The sequence below is a fragment of the Carcharodon carcharias genome, chromosome 19 (genome assembly GCF_017639515.1).
Source record: "Carcharodon carcharias isolate sCarCar2 chromosome 19, sCarCar2.pri, whole genome shotgun sequence".
NCBI classification, from domain to species: domain Eukaryota; kingdom Metazoa; phylum Chordata; class Chondrichthyes; order Lamniformes; family Lamnidae; genus Carcharodon; species Carcharodon carcharias.
Window position 1 is genome coordinate 42,287,768 of NC_054485.1, and position 17,307 is coordinate 42,305,074.

Sequence of the window (17,307 nt, forward strand, 5' to 3'; positions counted from 1 at the left end):
CCAGGTCCAACAGTGCATCTTTCTTTGTTGGATTGGACACATACTGCTGTAGAAAATTTTCCTGAACACAATCTAGGAACTATTGCCCCTCTCCACCCTTTACACTGCCACTGTCCCAGTCTACATTCGAGTAATTAAATTCCTCCATTATAACTGCTCTATAATGCCTGAATCTCTCTGTAATTTCCATGCAGATTTGTTCTTCTACGTGCTTCTCACTAGTTGGCGGTGTATAGACTACAGTGAGCAATGTCACTGCACCATTTTTGTTCCTTAGCTCTGGTCAAATTGATTCTGTCCTTGAATACTCTGGGGTGTCCTCTTTCCCCAACACCGCAATGCTCTCCTTAACCAATACAGTCAACCCTCATCCCCTCAACCGTGTCTGGCCCATCTCCCGCGCATCCGCCCTCACGCCTGCTCCTCCCTCCCAGAAACATGATAGGGTCCCCCTTGTCCTCACTTAACACCCCCCCAGCCTCCGCATTCAAAGGATCATCCTCCGCCATTTCCGCCAACTCTAACATGATGCCACCACCAAACACATCTTCCCTCCCCCCCCTTCCCCCCCCCTCCCCTCAACCGGCAGCATTCCGTAGGGATCGTTCCCTCCGGGACACCCTTGTCCACTCCTCATCACCCCCTACTCCTCAACCCCCACCTATGGCACCTCCTCATGCCCACGCAAAAGATGTAACACCTGCCCCTTCACTTCCTCTCTCCTCACCATCCACGGGCCCAAACACTCCTTTCAAGTGAAGCAGCATTTCACTTGCATTTCCCCCAACTTAGTCAACTGTATTCGTTGCTCCCAATGCAGTCTCCTCTACATTGGAGAGACCAAACGTAAACTGGGCGACCGCTTTGCAGGACACCTGCGGTCTGTCCGCAAGAATGACCCAAACCTCCCTGTCGCTTGCCATTTTAACACTCCGCCCTGTCCTCTTGCCCACATGTCTGTCCTTGGCCTGCTGCATTGTTCCAGTGAAGCCCAACGCAAACTGGAGGAACAGCACCTCATCTTCCGACTAGGCACTTTATAGCCTTCCGGACTGAATATTGAATTCAACAACTTTAGGTCCCTCCTCCATCCCCACCCCCTTTCTGTTTCTTCCCCCTTCCTTGTTTTTTTTCCAATAATTTATATAGATTTTTCTTTTCTCACCTATTTCCATTATTTTTAAATCCTTTATGCCCCCCACCCCCACTAGAGCTATACCTTGAGTGCCCTACCATCCATTCTTAATTAGCACATTCGTTTAGATAATATCACCAACTTCAACACCTCTGTGTTCTTTTGTCTGTGACATCTTTTGATGATCTGCTCCTATCACTGCTTGCTTGTCCCTACGACCACATCAACCCCCTCCACTTCTCCTCCCCCCCCTCCCCCCCCACCCACCCACCCACCCACCACCTTAAACCAGCTTATATTTCACCCCTCTCCTTGTAAAGAAAAATCAGTTCTGTTGAAGGGTCATGAGGACTCGAAATGTCAACTCTTTTCTTCTCCGCCGATGCTGCCAGACCTGCTAAATTTTTCCAGGTAATTCTGTTTTTGTTTTGGATTTCCAGCATCCGCAGTTTTTTGTTTTTTTTTCACCCCTCATCCTTTCCTATCTTTTCTGAACATTTTGTACCCAGAAATATTTAACACCCAGTTCTGCCCTTCCTTGAGCCAGGTCTCTGTTATCACCACAACACCATATTTCCACATGTCAATCTGCACCTTTAACTCCCCAATCTTATTTACTATACTTCGTGCATTCACATACATACATAGTAACCCTGATTTAGACATTGTTATCTTCTCCCTCATCCCGTCATCTATTAAATTACCATTCACTATACTAGTGCTATCTGTTCCTCCCAGTATTTTGTGCACGCTGGTATTCCTCTCTAATATTCTCTCTTGGTTCCCACACCCCTGCTGAGTTAGTTTAAAGCCCTCCCAACCACACTAGCAAAATGACCAACAAAGAATTCTGTCCCAGCTCTGTTCAGGTGCAACCTGTCCTGCTTATACAGGTACCATCTCCCCCAGAGCCAGTTCCAGTGTCCTAGGAATCTAAAGCCCTCCCTCCTGCACCACCTTTCCAGCCACGCATTCATATGCCTTATCCCCCAATTTATGTACTCAATGGCACGGGGTACTGGGAGTAATCCGGAGATAACTATATTTGAGATCCTGCATGCTAATTTTCTACCTAGCTCCCTAAATTCTAATTGCAGGACCACATACCCCCTTCCTACCTAAGTCATCAGTACCAATGTGGACTACAACCTCTGGCTGTTTACCCTCCCCAGAAAAATGTCCTGCAGTCACTCTGTGACATCCTTGGATCTGGCCCCAGGGAGGCAACATACCATCCTGGTCTACAGCCATAGAAATGCCTGTCTGCTCCCCTAACCAATGAATCCCCTATCACTATTGCTCTTTCTTTCTTCTTCTCCCCACCTGTACAGCCGAGCCACTCATCGACAATTTGGCTCTGACTACACTCCTCTGAAGAACCAGTGCCCTCACCAGCTGCCAAAACGGAAAACTGATTTGTGAGCAGGACCCCTCCACTACCTGCCTACTTCTCTTGGACTGCCTGGCGGTCACCCATTCCCTCTCTATCTCCAGGCCCTTAAGCTGCAGTGTGACCACCTTTCTGCACGTGCTATCCACGTAGCTTTCAGCCTCGCAGATGTGCCACAGTGACTCCAGCCAGCGGGCAAGCTCTGAAAACTGGAACTCAAATTTCTGGGGCTGGCAGCATTTCCTGCACATGGTCATCTAGGACACTGGCCACATCCATGTCTTTGCACATATTAGAGGGCATGTCCTAACTCTACTTCCCTTACATTAACTTTATTCTACTTTGGATTATTTACATTACTTTATTATATTGACCCTAAATTTCCCTTATTCCTGGCACTTCTCCATTAAATCCAAATACAGCAACTTGATTAAAAATATTACACTTTTCTAATTTACTCACCCAGGTCCTACTTACCAAGCCTATTGCTCTTCTTTCTGAGGAAAGGTAGAAAAGGAAAGGAGCACCTCATCCCTCCTCACCAAGCTCCCTCAGTCACCTCTGCTCTCGAAATCTTGTTGCTTCTCGCAGTTTTTATAACTCTTCTGCTCTCCTTTAGGTGCTGCTGACTGCCTTTCTCGGGCTCCTCCTCTCACACTCCCCTCTAGGTGCTGCTAACTGCCCTGGCCCAGGGTCCTCCTCTCCCACTCTCCTCCTACAGCAGGTACACTACAGCAGGTAATTAAGAAAGCTATTAGAATGTTATCATTTATTGTGAGGGGAATTGATCACAAAAGTAGGGAGGTTGTGCTTCAGTTGTACAGAGTATTGGAGAGATCACATCTGGAATATTGTGCACAGTACTGATCTCCTTATTTAACGAAAGATGTAAATGCATTATAAGAAGGTTGGAGAAGGTTTACTAGACTAATAACAGGAATGGGCAGGTTGTCCTATGAGAAAATAGTGGTGAGGTTAGGCTTATATCCACTGGAATTTAGAAGAGTAAGAGGTGACTTAATTGAAACCTTTAAGATCCTGAGGGGTTTTCTTAGGGTGGATGTGAAAAGATGTTTCCTCTTGTGGGAGAGTCTAGAACTAGGGGTCACTGTTTAAAAATAAGGGTTGGCTCATTTATGACAGGGATCAGGAGAGTTTTTTTTCTCTCAGAGGGTTGTAAGTCTTTGGAACTCTCTTCCTCAAAAGACAGTGGAAGCAGAGTCTTAGAATATTTTTAAAGCAGAGCAAGATAGATTCTTGATTAACAAGTGGCTGAAAGATTATTGGGGGTAAGTAGTAATGTGGAGTTAAGATTACATTCAGATCAGCCATGATCTTATTGAATGGAGAAGCAGGCTCAGAAGGCAGAGTGGCCGACTCCTGCTCCTAATTCGTATGTTCGTAAGTTTGTACGTATATCTTTTTATGAATGCCACTGTAGAGTAAAGGGTTATCTTCAGAAGCATACATGATGTTGATGTAATAATGATGTCAGATCACATGGCAGAGAAGTAAGAGAGATCTGGAAGGAGTAGAAGCTCCAACTTCATGTGGAGGTCCAAATGTGCAAATACTTACTGTAAATAAAAAGTAATGGTTTTGAGAAATTACAGAATCGAGCAGTATACTTTGGGAGAATAGACAATCCCCAAAACACTCAACTAGATCCTGACCGCACAACAAAACATGCTGGCACAATTATTGAAAAAACTCCACTACCAAGATCATACAGGATTGAGACAGACCAGGATATCATAAGGAGCAACCGCAGCACCTTAATATCCTTGGAGAAAAGCCAATAGAGACTTGGGCTTACTACTCAGATCCCGGTGAAGAAGAAAGACTTACTACAAGCTCTACAGTCACCCAGGAGAAGATCACTCACACTGACAAAAGGGGAGGGTGCGAAATGCCCTCGACCTCAAAAGGAGATCAGAATGATATCAGGGAAATTGGACAAGATACTTCAGGGACTAACCCTGTGAAGTCTGAAACTTTGGGGGGGAAATGTAGGAGGATGTAAATATGATTAGGATTAAAAACTTGGAGGGAGATGTAGAGTACAGGGTTAACATCAGAAGCATTAATAATCCTGATGTAATAATGATGTCAGACCATACGACTGAGAAGTAAGAGAGATCGGGAGGAAGAATCTCCAACCTCGTATAGAGGTGCAAATGTATAAATACCTGTTGTAAATAAGGAGTAATGGCTTTGAGAAATTACAGACTCAGGTGGCATGCTTTGGGACAGTAGACTATTCCCAAAACCGCCATCTAGACCCCATCCATACAACAAAACAGTCATCACCTATCAAGGCCTACCACAGCAAAAACAGAATTACCTGGAAAAACTCAGCAGGTCTGGCAGCATTGGCGGAGAAGAAAAGAGTTGACGTTTTGAGTCCTCATGACCCTTCAACAGAAGGCCTACCACAGTCTGTGCGAATACAAGACAATTTGGAATAGTGAAATCCAAATGAATTAAGTTGTTCCATTTATAAAAGAAAATGCATCTCTGCTTTGTACTCAAATTGATTTCTATCTTCACGATGGGTAAAGTTAGTAAGGATTATGTCCAACATTCTAATCTAACTTTGATATACAAATTACTATTAAAAATGGCTTCAATTGGATGGAATATTCACCACTTCCCTGGATCAGTGCAGCTCCAACAACACTCAAGTAGCTGGTCACCATCCAGGACAAAGCAGCCGCTTGATTGGCACCCAATCCACAAACATTCACTCCCTCTACCACCAATGCACAGTGGCAGCAGTGTGTACCATCTACAAAATGCACTGCAGCAACTCACCAAGAGCCCTTAGACAGCAACTTCCAAACCCATGACCTCTACCATCTAGAAGAACAAGGGCAGCAGACACATGGGAATACCACCACCACTTGGACGTTCGTCTCCAAGCCACTCATCACCCTGACTTGGAAACATATCGCCATTCTTTCATCGTCGCTGGGTCAAAATCCTGGAGCTCTCTTCCCAACAGTACTGTGGGTGTACCTATGCTACATGGACTGCAGCAGTTCATGAAGGCAGCCCTTCTCAAGGGCAATTAGGGATAGGCAATACATGCTGGCCTAGCCAACAACGCCTACATCCCATGAATGAATAAAAATGTTTATCTTTCACAATGTGTGGCATTTCTTGAGCTGTATATTTAGGGTGTACCCTTACTTGCTCTATTGTGCTCCCAGATACACAGACTCAATGTGGATTGCTTCCTCATTTGCCTTTCGTGTCGCAAAAGGCACTGTGTTATCAGAGTTAGCAAGTGTCATTACGATCAGTCTGATTCTCATACCTCACGATAATATCGAAAATATACACCTTTACTTCATTTGCTGCATAACATATTTTGTACAAAGAGGGCCACAATCTGCAGGCCCAAGACCGAATCTAAACTTCAATTTCAGGACTAAAGTTTATTAAGCCATTCCACTTATCCTTGTTATAACTTGGATATATTTAGTTGTCACCACATACTTAACTAATGGAGTAATAAGATTTCAGTAATTATTTATTTACAACAATGTCAAATTGGAATACTTTGTGTACTAGCCATTGACCTATCATGACAACTGGTAGACCAAACGATAATTCTATTATTGTGAATCTAATGAAATTATATTTTCATGGTTTGTAGCTGTGAATGCTACAATTACATTCTAATCAAATATGCATTTGTACCTATGAATTGATTAACTGAGACACTTTTTTTTTACTGTCATTGCATTTCCAATAGCAGTTATTTCAAATGAACGCCACTTAATTGGTCAATTTATTTTCCACTGAAATTGATGTGTAAGAAATTTCATACCATGCTATTTACTGATCTTTTTAAATGTCTATGTTGACATTAGGATAATTATTATAAAAAAATTAAAAGACATTGCAGTCAGAGTATTTTTAAAACATTACCCAAGAACATTGCAAATTGCTTGATAATCTTAAGCATTAATTGCTGTATATACTGTCTGCACTGTTGAAGGAGCACTACTTAGTTTCCAACAGACGTTTACTAGTCTTGGTGCACCAACTTCAATGTTAATCAATGTGTCATTTGTCTTTTGTTTTTCACAAAATATCTCAAAAAATAGTTAACATGGATCTAATTGGCAACGCAAAATACTTGAAAGAAAAGCCATTTGGCTCATCAAATCTCTGCTTCTATTTGCAGTCAGTTACTCATTCTAACCTCCTTAAATTTCCTTGGGGAGCGTAAGCCAATGTATCAGAGAACACTTCATTAATTACTTTTATTTTTAATATAAAAGTATTTACATAGTTAAGTATGTAAACTATTTTGGATGTGGCCTTGGGTGCAGAGTTTATCTCACAGTGGAGAGACATGGGACATCAAGGAGAAAGAAGAACCTGGGACTGAAGACATCCAAGAACTGTGTAGTATGGGTGTGGAGTGGTCCATGATAGTTAACTCAGCCAGGGCAGAATCTTGTTAGAATTAGAAAGTTCTGCAAAACAAATCAGCCTGTGCATCAGGGAAAAGGTACAGACCCTTGCTTGTCAGAGATAATGAGCATGTCTGTTTTTACTGAGATTTATAACAGTACTAGAGATACCAAAGGGGAGCCAAAGTGGCTCTGTTGATTCAAATGTGGACCTTGAGATTCCTGCAAGAGGCACAGCCAGGAGTTATCTAGAGAAGGAACTGTTTTATGCTGGAAGGCCAGTGGAGTAAATACAAACTAATTAAATGGGCTTACTTTATATGGCATAAGGCCATAGCGAAAGAAAAGGAATAGAGAAAGAGCCCACAGAGCCGTCGGGATTGCAGTCAGGTAAGAGTGACATGGTCAGTCACTCAGACACTGAGCTCAGCAGCAGATTAACCACTCAGGACGACCTTGACATGCGAGGATACTAAGCAACTGGTATTGTGAGTATGTACTATTGCTTAGTTGTGTAATAAAGGTGTACCACATATCGTGGAAACAATATCCAAGTTGTTGTGTGCTACTGACACAGAAAGTAGAGGTCAGAAATTTTGGGCTAGGTAGAGGACCTCACAGGAGTTAACCATTTCCAGATACATCTAATGAGAAACAGATAAAGTATGAAGAAAAATCCGGGACCTTAATCTATATTAACAATGGAGAATGAATGAACCTTACGTATGTCCTCAAAATGATGTCAGTAGTCAGACTGAATACTAGAAAAGAAATAGAATATTATTTAATCAAGGTAGCTGATGCAAACAAAATTTTCCCGATCAGAGATTAATGATAAGCCTTCAAGAGCACAGCCTAGGAAATCACTTCTTACGGAACTGATAAATATGCCCTGCCTTGAATGAACTGCTGTAAGGTCTTTTGCTATTATGGACCTAAAGTTAGGGAGTAAATGGGTGACCTGGAATGTATAAGTGAAGGGGATTCATCAGCTTCAAGGTTATTAAGGGTATCGGCAAAAGAAAGGCTGAACACTTCCAATGTATGCATCACTGAACAGGTCAATATAATTGAGAAGGTTTCTTTGGAATTTAAGGATACATAAAAAGATACCATTTTGATGGTAAAGTGGAGCTCTCAGTTCTTTTAGTAGTGTTTTGCATTGTATATATTGGCTTCTGGTTCCAAAACAATTCAAAATTAAATTTCTTACTGTGTTTAAATCCCTTTGTTGCCTTGTCTCTCTCCATTTCTTGCAACCACCTCCAGCCCTAAAAGCTTCCAACTATCACCTCTTATGTATTCCACACAGTCTTCATGCCACTGCTGAGAGCCAGGTCTTTAACCAAAGTCAATACAAACATATGAATTAGGAGCAGTGGTAGGCCACTCAACCCCTTGAGCAGATCCGTCATTCAATAAGATCATGGCTGATCTCATTTCAACCTCAAATCCCATTCGAACATACCGCTGTAACCTTTCACCCCCTTTCTTATCAAGAATCTAGCTACCTCTGTATTAAAAGTATTCTAAGACTCAGCTTCCACCGCTTTTCAAGGGAGACAGTTCCAAACACTCATGACTCTCTGAAAGAAAAACAATTCTCCTAATCTTAAATATCTTAAATGGGTGACCCCTAGTTCTAGATTCTTCCACAAGAGGGAACATCCTTCCCACAACCCCTTTTCAAGAACCCTCAGGATCATATATGTTTCAATCAAGTCTTACTCTTCCAAACTCCAGCAGATACAAGTCTAGCTTGTCCAACCTTTCCTCATAAGATAACCCTCCTGTTCCAGGTATTAGTCTCGGAAATCTTCTCTGAACTGCTTCGAATGCATTTACATCCTTCCTTAAATGAGGAGACCAATACTGTATACAGTACTCCAGATGTGGTCTCACCAATGCCCTGTATAATTGAAGCATATGTTAGAATTATATCTCTCAAGACTGAAGTTTTCTTTAACAAAATGTAAGGACCTGGCATAATCTGGTCATCTAGATGCTAACTTGGGATTTCTTTTAAAAGTAAGGTCATAAGTTCACCTTGGAACTGTAAAAAAGCAGGCCTCTTCCAAGAAATCACCTGACTGAAATGATACTTGAGAAGGGGTTGTTTATTTGTTTGCACTGGAAAACACTTTAATGAAAAACTGGGAAACTAAAAAAGCAGTCACATGGGAGAGAGAAAAAAACTTAAGTTGTGAACCTGTTGTTTGGAAGGCAGTTTTATTGGAGAACAAGCTGAGAAAGAAAGGCTACCTTAACTGGCTTTCTCTCTCTACCTTGCATAAAATTGTGTGTGGCCATCAACCTGCAGTCAAAGAACCCTCATCTGAGTGTAACTAGTCTGAATTTGGACCGGCAAAGTTGAGACCAGTGGTGAGAACGTCCAGGCATCCACTGGGACCAGTGGCCCACCTTCACAAGAGAGAACTCCTGGTTGACAGCATCAAGACCTTACAGACTTTATCCTTTATTTTATAAAACCCATCCTCCAAGGCCCATTTCTGCAGAAAGACTCTATCAGTTTGTCCTTTGTTTGTGTGTGTGTGTGTCCACGTGAGTGCTGGAGCAATTCTTTCGGAAGAGATAGATAGTTACACTTCCCGATTACAATTGTGTGTTAACCAGTACTTGCAGCTTGCCAAAAGAAGTTTTGTTTCAAAATAAATTAATCATTCTGAGTTTTTGAAAGAAGCCTGGTCAGAGTCTCTTTTCTTCTCGGTACTAGAAATATATGTACACAATTGGCAATTTTAGTGAGAAAATTAAACATTTAAATTGATGGGATGGCCAGTGGAGTAGTGGGGCTTGATAATTCATGCAGTTCTTCCATCCCGGTCATAACGCATAACCTCCCTACTTTTATATTCAATTCCCCTCACAATGAACTAGAACATTTTATTAGCTTTGCTAATTACTTGCTGTACCTGCATACTAACCTTTTGCTATTCATGCATTATGTGATGAAAATATAATAATTTTCATTATATTTTTTCTGGTTTATTGTGAAGTAGGCTTATGGGTAAGTATAGTTGGGTCTCCGTGTGATTTAATTACATTTGTAGTCAAGTAGACTGCAAGTTTGAAATAATCGAAAGAAGCTAGGTGCTTGACGTGCTAATGAGTAAACATGGATGCTTAGCATGTAAGGTGTGAAGGGAATTTGCATTTTTAGATAAATGAAGGGATATTTGGATTTAAAACGGATCTTAGCGTGTTTACAACTAGCCAGGTAAGCAAGGCTAAGAAATGCTAAGAAAATATTTTTCCCAAAGGTTACTGACAATATATTGGCAATATGAAATGTTTTATATTATGAGGAAGATACAGTTTCAAAGACATAAGGAACAATAGAATTTACATATTAAAAAGAGAGAAACATATATAAAGGAAAATTAAAGGCTGTATGTCAGAAGGCCATTGCGATCTAACAGGAGTGTGTGAAATAGCCTTATTGAAGCCTCCAGCATTTGTGCATAAGTCGTTTATATAACAAAACTGAAGTTGGGGAAAAGCCTTTTGGAATTCCACTGTCAAGTGGGTATTGTGTTAACTTGCTGGGTTTGTTTGAAATCTAAAATCGATTTTGGACCATTGCCTTAAAGGAATTTTAGGAGTTATTATTGTAGTAAGTAATTGTGGTCTTATGTAAGTGCTTAAAATTTTTTTATATTTTGTTAATAAATATTTTATTTATTTTTTAAATCTCTAAAGGTCTTGGCGGACTTTTTACTCCTGAATTCAGTACCATATCTCATAATAAATACAAATAGCAAAACTGTTGTGGTAGCACGACCAAGTTGCTCTTGTGGATTTGGTCTGCCTGGAACACATCATCAGCCATGTCATAACAATTAGGACACCCAAATCCCTCTGCATCTCAGAGTTCTGCAATCTCTCACCGTTTAGATAACATGCTTCTTTTTTATTCTTCCAGCCAAAATAGACAATTGCACATCTTCCCACATTATACTCCATTTGCCAGATCTTTGCCCACTCACTTAACCTATCTATATCCCTTTGCAGCCTCCTTATGTCCTCTTCACATCTTACTTTCCTACCTATCTTTGTGTCATCTGCAAATTTAGCAACTATACCTTCGGTCCCTTCATCCAAGATTGTAAAATGTTGAGGCCCCAGAACTGAGCCCTGGTTTAAGAACATTGCAATAAAAAGTGAGATGCCCCTCTTCACCATTTTATATCCCGCTGTTCCTATAAGATACTCTCCTTAAAACCAACCTCTTTCACCAAGCTTTTCATCATCTCACCTAATGCCTTCTTTGACTCAGCCCATTTTCGTGAATGCAAAGTGGCTCAGGGCGTTATTAAACATTAAAGGTGCCATATGAATGCGTATCATTCTAATATACCAAATGCCTCTGGAGATCACTAAAGGTGAAATTCTACCTAGATCAATATTTCATATGCCAAATAATTACTCTTAACATGGAATTTGGTGTATTTAATATAAACTACATCATTTAATGTGTTTTCAAACAGGATTTCTGTTATCAATTTTCTCATTGAACAACAACACTGGGAAGGAACAAATCTAATCTCATCCCAGGGGTCCACTCATTTGCAGACAACAAGTAGGTTTTGCTTCTTGGTAAAAATGCAAGAATTATCATCATACAATACTCATGCACACAAAATACTGTTGGCAGGGAAACCACTCTAGGTAACATGGTTGTTCTACAGGAAATTGAATCAAAGGACCAGTTCTTCTTTTCAAATTATCAATGAAAGTAACTGATCAAAATTCAACTTTCCAGATCAGATTGTGAATGTATACCTTGAGTTTGTGTACAGAGCAATACACGAAAATGTCCTCCATAAAATGATTACATTAGCCTCAAGTGTAAAAAACATCCTCTTACTAAAGGTCTATTGCTGGAAAAGTGGTGCTTTGTCATATCATAAATTACCACCTTTCAAGTAATGGCCAATAACAGATTTAATTTCTACTCTAGCAGTTCACATTGGATTATAGCTGACCAACCTATTGGTCATTAGATAGGCACAACTTTTGAACACAACCCAAAGTTTTCCAACTAAATGCTCATGTTTTTAAGGCAAGCTGTGATAATTTAGAAGGCTGTGGCACATGATAACACGCACCTATTTACACCATTTACTCAGATACAAATGAAGTTCATTTTCTATTTTGCAACAGGAAATTATTCTTCAAGATGAACCTTTTACCTATCTTATAAATTAGACCAAGGGTATATTATTGCTGACAGATTAGAATTCCAGATCATCTGCACAAACTCCCTAAATCTACAGGACCACCCTGAACAAAATACCTTAATTTGTGCCCAAATACCGGAAGTCCAGCTGTTTCAGCTGATTCATGGGGGATTTTTAATTTGGGTCAGTATGTGGGATTGGCTGTGGATGGGGAGGTTAAATGAGGTAAAATTCCAAACATGTCCGGAAGCCAGCTCTGACCTGCTGACTCAGCGATGCAGCTTAAGGGGTGAGCAGTGAACCCACTCCAAAGAAGCGGATTGGCATTTTAATATATTAATGAGGCTAGCTGCCTCTGATATAAAATTCATGGCAGGTTTTAAGTGGCCAACTGGGTTTTGCAGAACCTACAGACCCAGCAGCTGAGGCAAGGTGGGGCAGCTTCAGGGAGAAGGCAAGTACTGCATTGCTTGTGAGCCAAGAGGAGGAGAAGTATCTCTCCCCTGCTCCCAAAAGCTTACCCCAACCCACACAGAGGCATTGTGTTCAGGTATTAGATACCCCTCTATCCCTGCAATAGGGATTGGATGCCAATCCCTCACCCCTCCCATACCTCCCCCTCTCCCCTGGGCACATGGATTAAACTATCCTAGACCTATATCCTGCTCTGGTGTGCCCAGCTGAAAGATAAGTCTATCAATCAAGCTGACTTCCAGGTTGGAAACCTGTCAGGGGCAAAAGACCCACACTGCGTGGGTCCATATGGAGTTAAAACAGTGCAACATGTAACTTACTACATGTAACACTATTAATACATCCAGGCCCATGTATTTTAGTTTTGGACAAAAGGATGTATTAATAGCGAGAATTGAAAACAGGTTAACATCAGTTGTAGGGCAGATAATGGAATCCTTACGCAAAGACAACTAGATAAGGGAAGATCAAATTTGACGAGCCTTACTGAATTCTTTGAGATAGTAACAGATATGTATGCTATATTAGCATTGTCTACCTTAAGATATTTCAATTTTCAGAAGCCCTTAGAGTAGTCAATTCATGACAAAGTTCAGAACGCAGAGTGTGGGACAAGTAGCTGAATGCATAGCAAGCTGGCTATTAAAAGAGAGCAGAGGCAAAGGGTAGCAGGTCAGACTGGCAAGAGGCATTCTACAGTGTAGTAATTGTAAACTGAACCATTTCTTACTTCTTTGGGGATCATGTGGCTATATAGACAAATCAGCCCTTAGTGCCAGGAATTGGGGTGGAGCTTTTTAACCCTGGTCTTGAACATGCATGTAGCCTCACCAGGAGTCTGTAAATAACGTTTACTGTTTCTTACAAGAAACTAGTCCCGCATTTCAAGTTTATTACACACAGGGACCACAGTAAGCCATCACTTACATAAATGATTTGGATTTGGGCGTAGGAGGTACAATTTCTAAATTTACAGGTGACACCATATTGAGAAGTTTAAGTTCATACAGAACAGAACTGCAACAAAATGTAAGGGGACATGAATAAACTTGCAGAATGGACATGTAAATGGTAAATAATCTGCAATATAAAAAACGTGCGAGGTGTTACATTTTGGGAAGCAGAATAAGGAGGCCACATATTCCTTGGAAAATGAATGTCTAAATGGGGTAGAGGAGAAGGGGGATCTAGGCATTCAGATACATAAAGCACAAAAATTAAAAGTAATGAAACAGGTTAATAGGATCATTAAAAAGAAACAAATAAAGCACTAAGATTCATTTCCAGAGAGTTAGAATTGCAAAGCGGTGAAGTTATGTTAAACTTGTAGAGAACCTTGAAGTACTGTGAACAGTTCTGCTCACCCATATTACAAAAAAGGAGATTGAAGAGATAGAGAAGATGCAAGTAATTCAATAGAACAGGTCATACAACAAGGCAAGGGAGCAATAATTTTTGGAATAAAATTTTAAGGTGCAGATTGAAGATTCTGAACTTTCCAGCAGTAGACTTTAATATTGATCCATCAGCCACTCAAAGAAAATCTGAATTAAAGAATTATAAATTAAAGCATTAGAAACTTAAATAACAACAACTCCACTGATTCCAATAAATTAGCCTGAGAAAACTCACTAAACTCTATGGCTGTATTTTAAATGACTAGTTGGTCCTGACTATTAACTTGGAAAGTTGAAATATGATCATTGGAAAAATGAGGATATCTTGACCCAACATAATCAAAGATGTTAACTGATAAAATCAATGTTCTACAATAAGTTAACCACTGGCCACCTGTGGGTATCCAGGTTTGACTAACTGCAGTTTTGATTAATAGACAAAAAGATCACAGTAGTAATAAGCACCTTTGCTGTGCATGTAATCTCAATATTCACATTTGCATGGCCAAAGAATGTGTACTTGAATTTTTTGATAAAATATTAATTCTTTGATTTACTGCTTGTTGGTTAGCTGCTAAAAGGGTATGTGCAACATTAAGCTTTAGCCGAAACATGGGAAAGGTTGCACAGAGAGGGAAGTTATCATCATTGTCAGCTTGATCCATCAATACCCAATACAAATCAGAAGGAGAAAACAAGCCCAGCCAATGATTTACAGGGTAAAATAAAGAATGGGAATCTGTGTAAGACATTTCACAGCTGCAAAATTCCATCCCTTCAAAAGCTAAAATGCTCAGGGGAAGAGAACAATAAGGCATGGAGAGAAATATAAAATCCTCCTTCAATATTATCAGGACATCCTTTAGGTGAATTACATGCATTTTACATAGGTGTGCTTTGTGTCTAGTTCCTTAATTCCTTCGTTTCTTCCCCATAGATTTTTTGGGCTAATTAGGCTAATTGCTAATTAAGCAGTTTTAACAAATCATAAATTCTGACACTGTTCTGACATTATACCAGCTCACTAAACAGATTTTCTGGGATAGAGCACTGCAGTCATCATAAAAACTTAGCATTTTATTCTTTCACTTCTGCCAACATTCTGTAAACATCTGTGATTTGCGTATTCATTTGCTACACTTTCATATATATTCAGTAGGCATTTCAAATTATCTGTAGCAGGGTATTTCATACCATGGTGATTTCAAAAACATTCAAATAAGTAACACAAAATGATCATACAGTGCTTAATATTCCCTCCAGGTTGACAGAAATTTTAATTGTCTGCCTTAATTTCCACCATAGGGCCAGGATTTTCTGGCCCCGCCACAGGGGATGTGGCAGGTCAGCCAAAAGAACACTGACTTTTGGCGGGACAAGATGATCCAGGCAGTGGGTGGGGCTGGAAAATTCCGCTCTAAAAATTATCATTCACATAAGCTATTTGACAGACATCTTTGGCTGTCCCCTTAGCTTTGGTACCACCAGGACACCTTCAATTCCAAGGTCACGATCACTTGTTTTTCACCACATTTGTGCATTATTCCCACCTCTATCCTTGCATTCCATGTCTGTAATAAATATCTTCACCTAGTACCTAGTCCTCTTGTGGTCAGCCGCCCACACTGATCAGTTCATCTGCTCAATAATTCCCTTCCCTCCTCTTAAGCACTGTGGTTTCCTGTGGATCAACAGTCATTTCCACAGAGCCTGGTCCACCAGCTACAGTTCAGACCCAATTTCTCGTCCACAGGGCATATCGATCTCTTCTCATCTACCTTTTCCACGGCCAGGATTTTATGGTCCTGCAGCAGCATGTTTCCCCCTGACAGATACAGCGAGCCATTTAAGGTTTTAAGGCCCCTCCCACCTAGCGGGATATTACGATCCTGCCGAACTGAATGGTGATTTGAATGGCTCACTGCTGCAGGGCCATAAAATCCTGGCCCAACTTTTTAAAAGCCCCATTTTCACAGTCTAAGATTCATCCCCAAAATTTTCTCAAACTCCTTCGTAATCTGACATTTCTCTCCAAGTTCCTTGAAATTATAGTGGGAAGCCAACCATATATTTTTCTCTGTCATATAACACTCCTTGTTCAAGTTTTTCCAATCTATCCAATCCACTTTCTAATCAGTCTACAACACAGAGATCCTCACTGTAACTAATGAGATGGTTGCCACTTCTCTGTTGTGCATCTTCAAGATCTTACTTTCTTATGGTTCCATTACTATGCTTGTAAAAAGACACTACATCTCCTTGAAGGCTTTCACTTCTATACCCAGATATCTCTCCCATGCCCTGGTGCTTTGTTTTCAGTCTCCTGCTATGTATCATCTCCATGCTAACAGTCAATGTTAACTGCAAACATGTAGTCACTTTTCAGCATTATGTGGGGATTCCCAACAGATCATCTCCATTAACTGTATCGCCTGGAGGCTATTGCTGTGCTATTTGTCTGCCAATTTGACATTCGAGTTCTGAATATGTTGAAGTTTATTGTGACTCTACATGACAATGCTGATAATATGTTATTCAGCCCCTGGCAAGATGTACATGCCCCTGGCTGTGAATCACATCAACCTCTCTTCTTGTCTAATCATACTGAACCTTGGGTATACAACCTTGATGTTCTTTTTAACTCGAGTTAAGCTTTGAGCCACCTTTGGAATATTGACTCTTTATGGCTCCATTTGAATAAAACTCTTATTAAACACTTCATCTATTGCTTCTTTGCCATGTGGATATGTTTCTTAAAAAGTTATTTTGCCAATTTTCCCATCTCTTTCTCTTAAACTTCAGCCTATCCAGAAGCTTGTGGCATGAGACCCCAATTGTGCAAAACCGGACAACTCCTCACCTCTGTCCTGGGAAGGTTTCTCGAGTACCAAGTTGCATCTAACAGGCTCCATTCCTTTGGAATGGTAAACTGCTGGATTATGACTTGCTTCTTGCAAGATCTATCAATTACAATATGCCAACTTATGGATGTTGCTTTCAAATGCTACTCCAGATCTTGTTCTCTCACTTTCTACCCATTAAAATCTGAGAATAAATCTTCTGAATACCGACTAAAATATTTCCCACCTCTCCCCTTGAAAAGCATTCAATAATCTACTTACATGACGAGTGCTACCTAAATGCTAGGGTCAGCACTTTAGGAGTAATTTTAAGATGAGCTTTATTTTGTACATCAGAAGGACAGCTTGCTGTACCTAGAAATATTGAACAATTGCTCTAAAAAAAAGGCTGTTCAATTGTCTCCTTCAGTTTGGCATATATC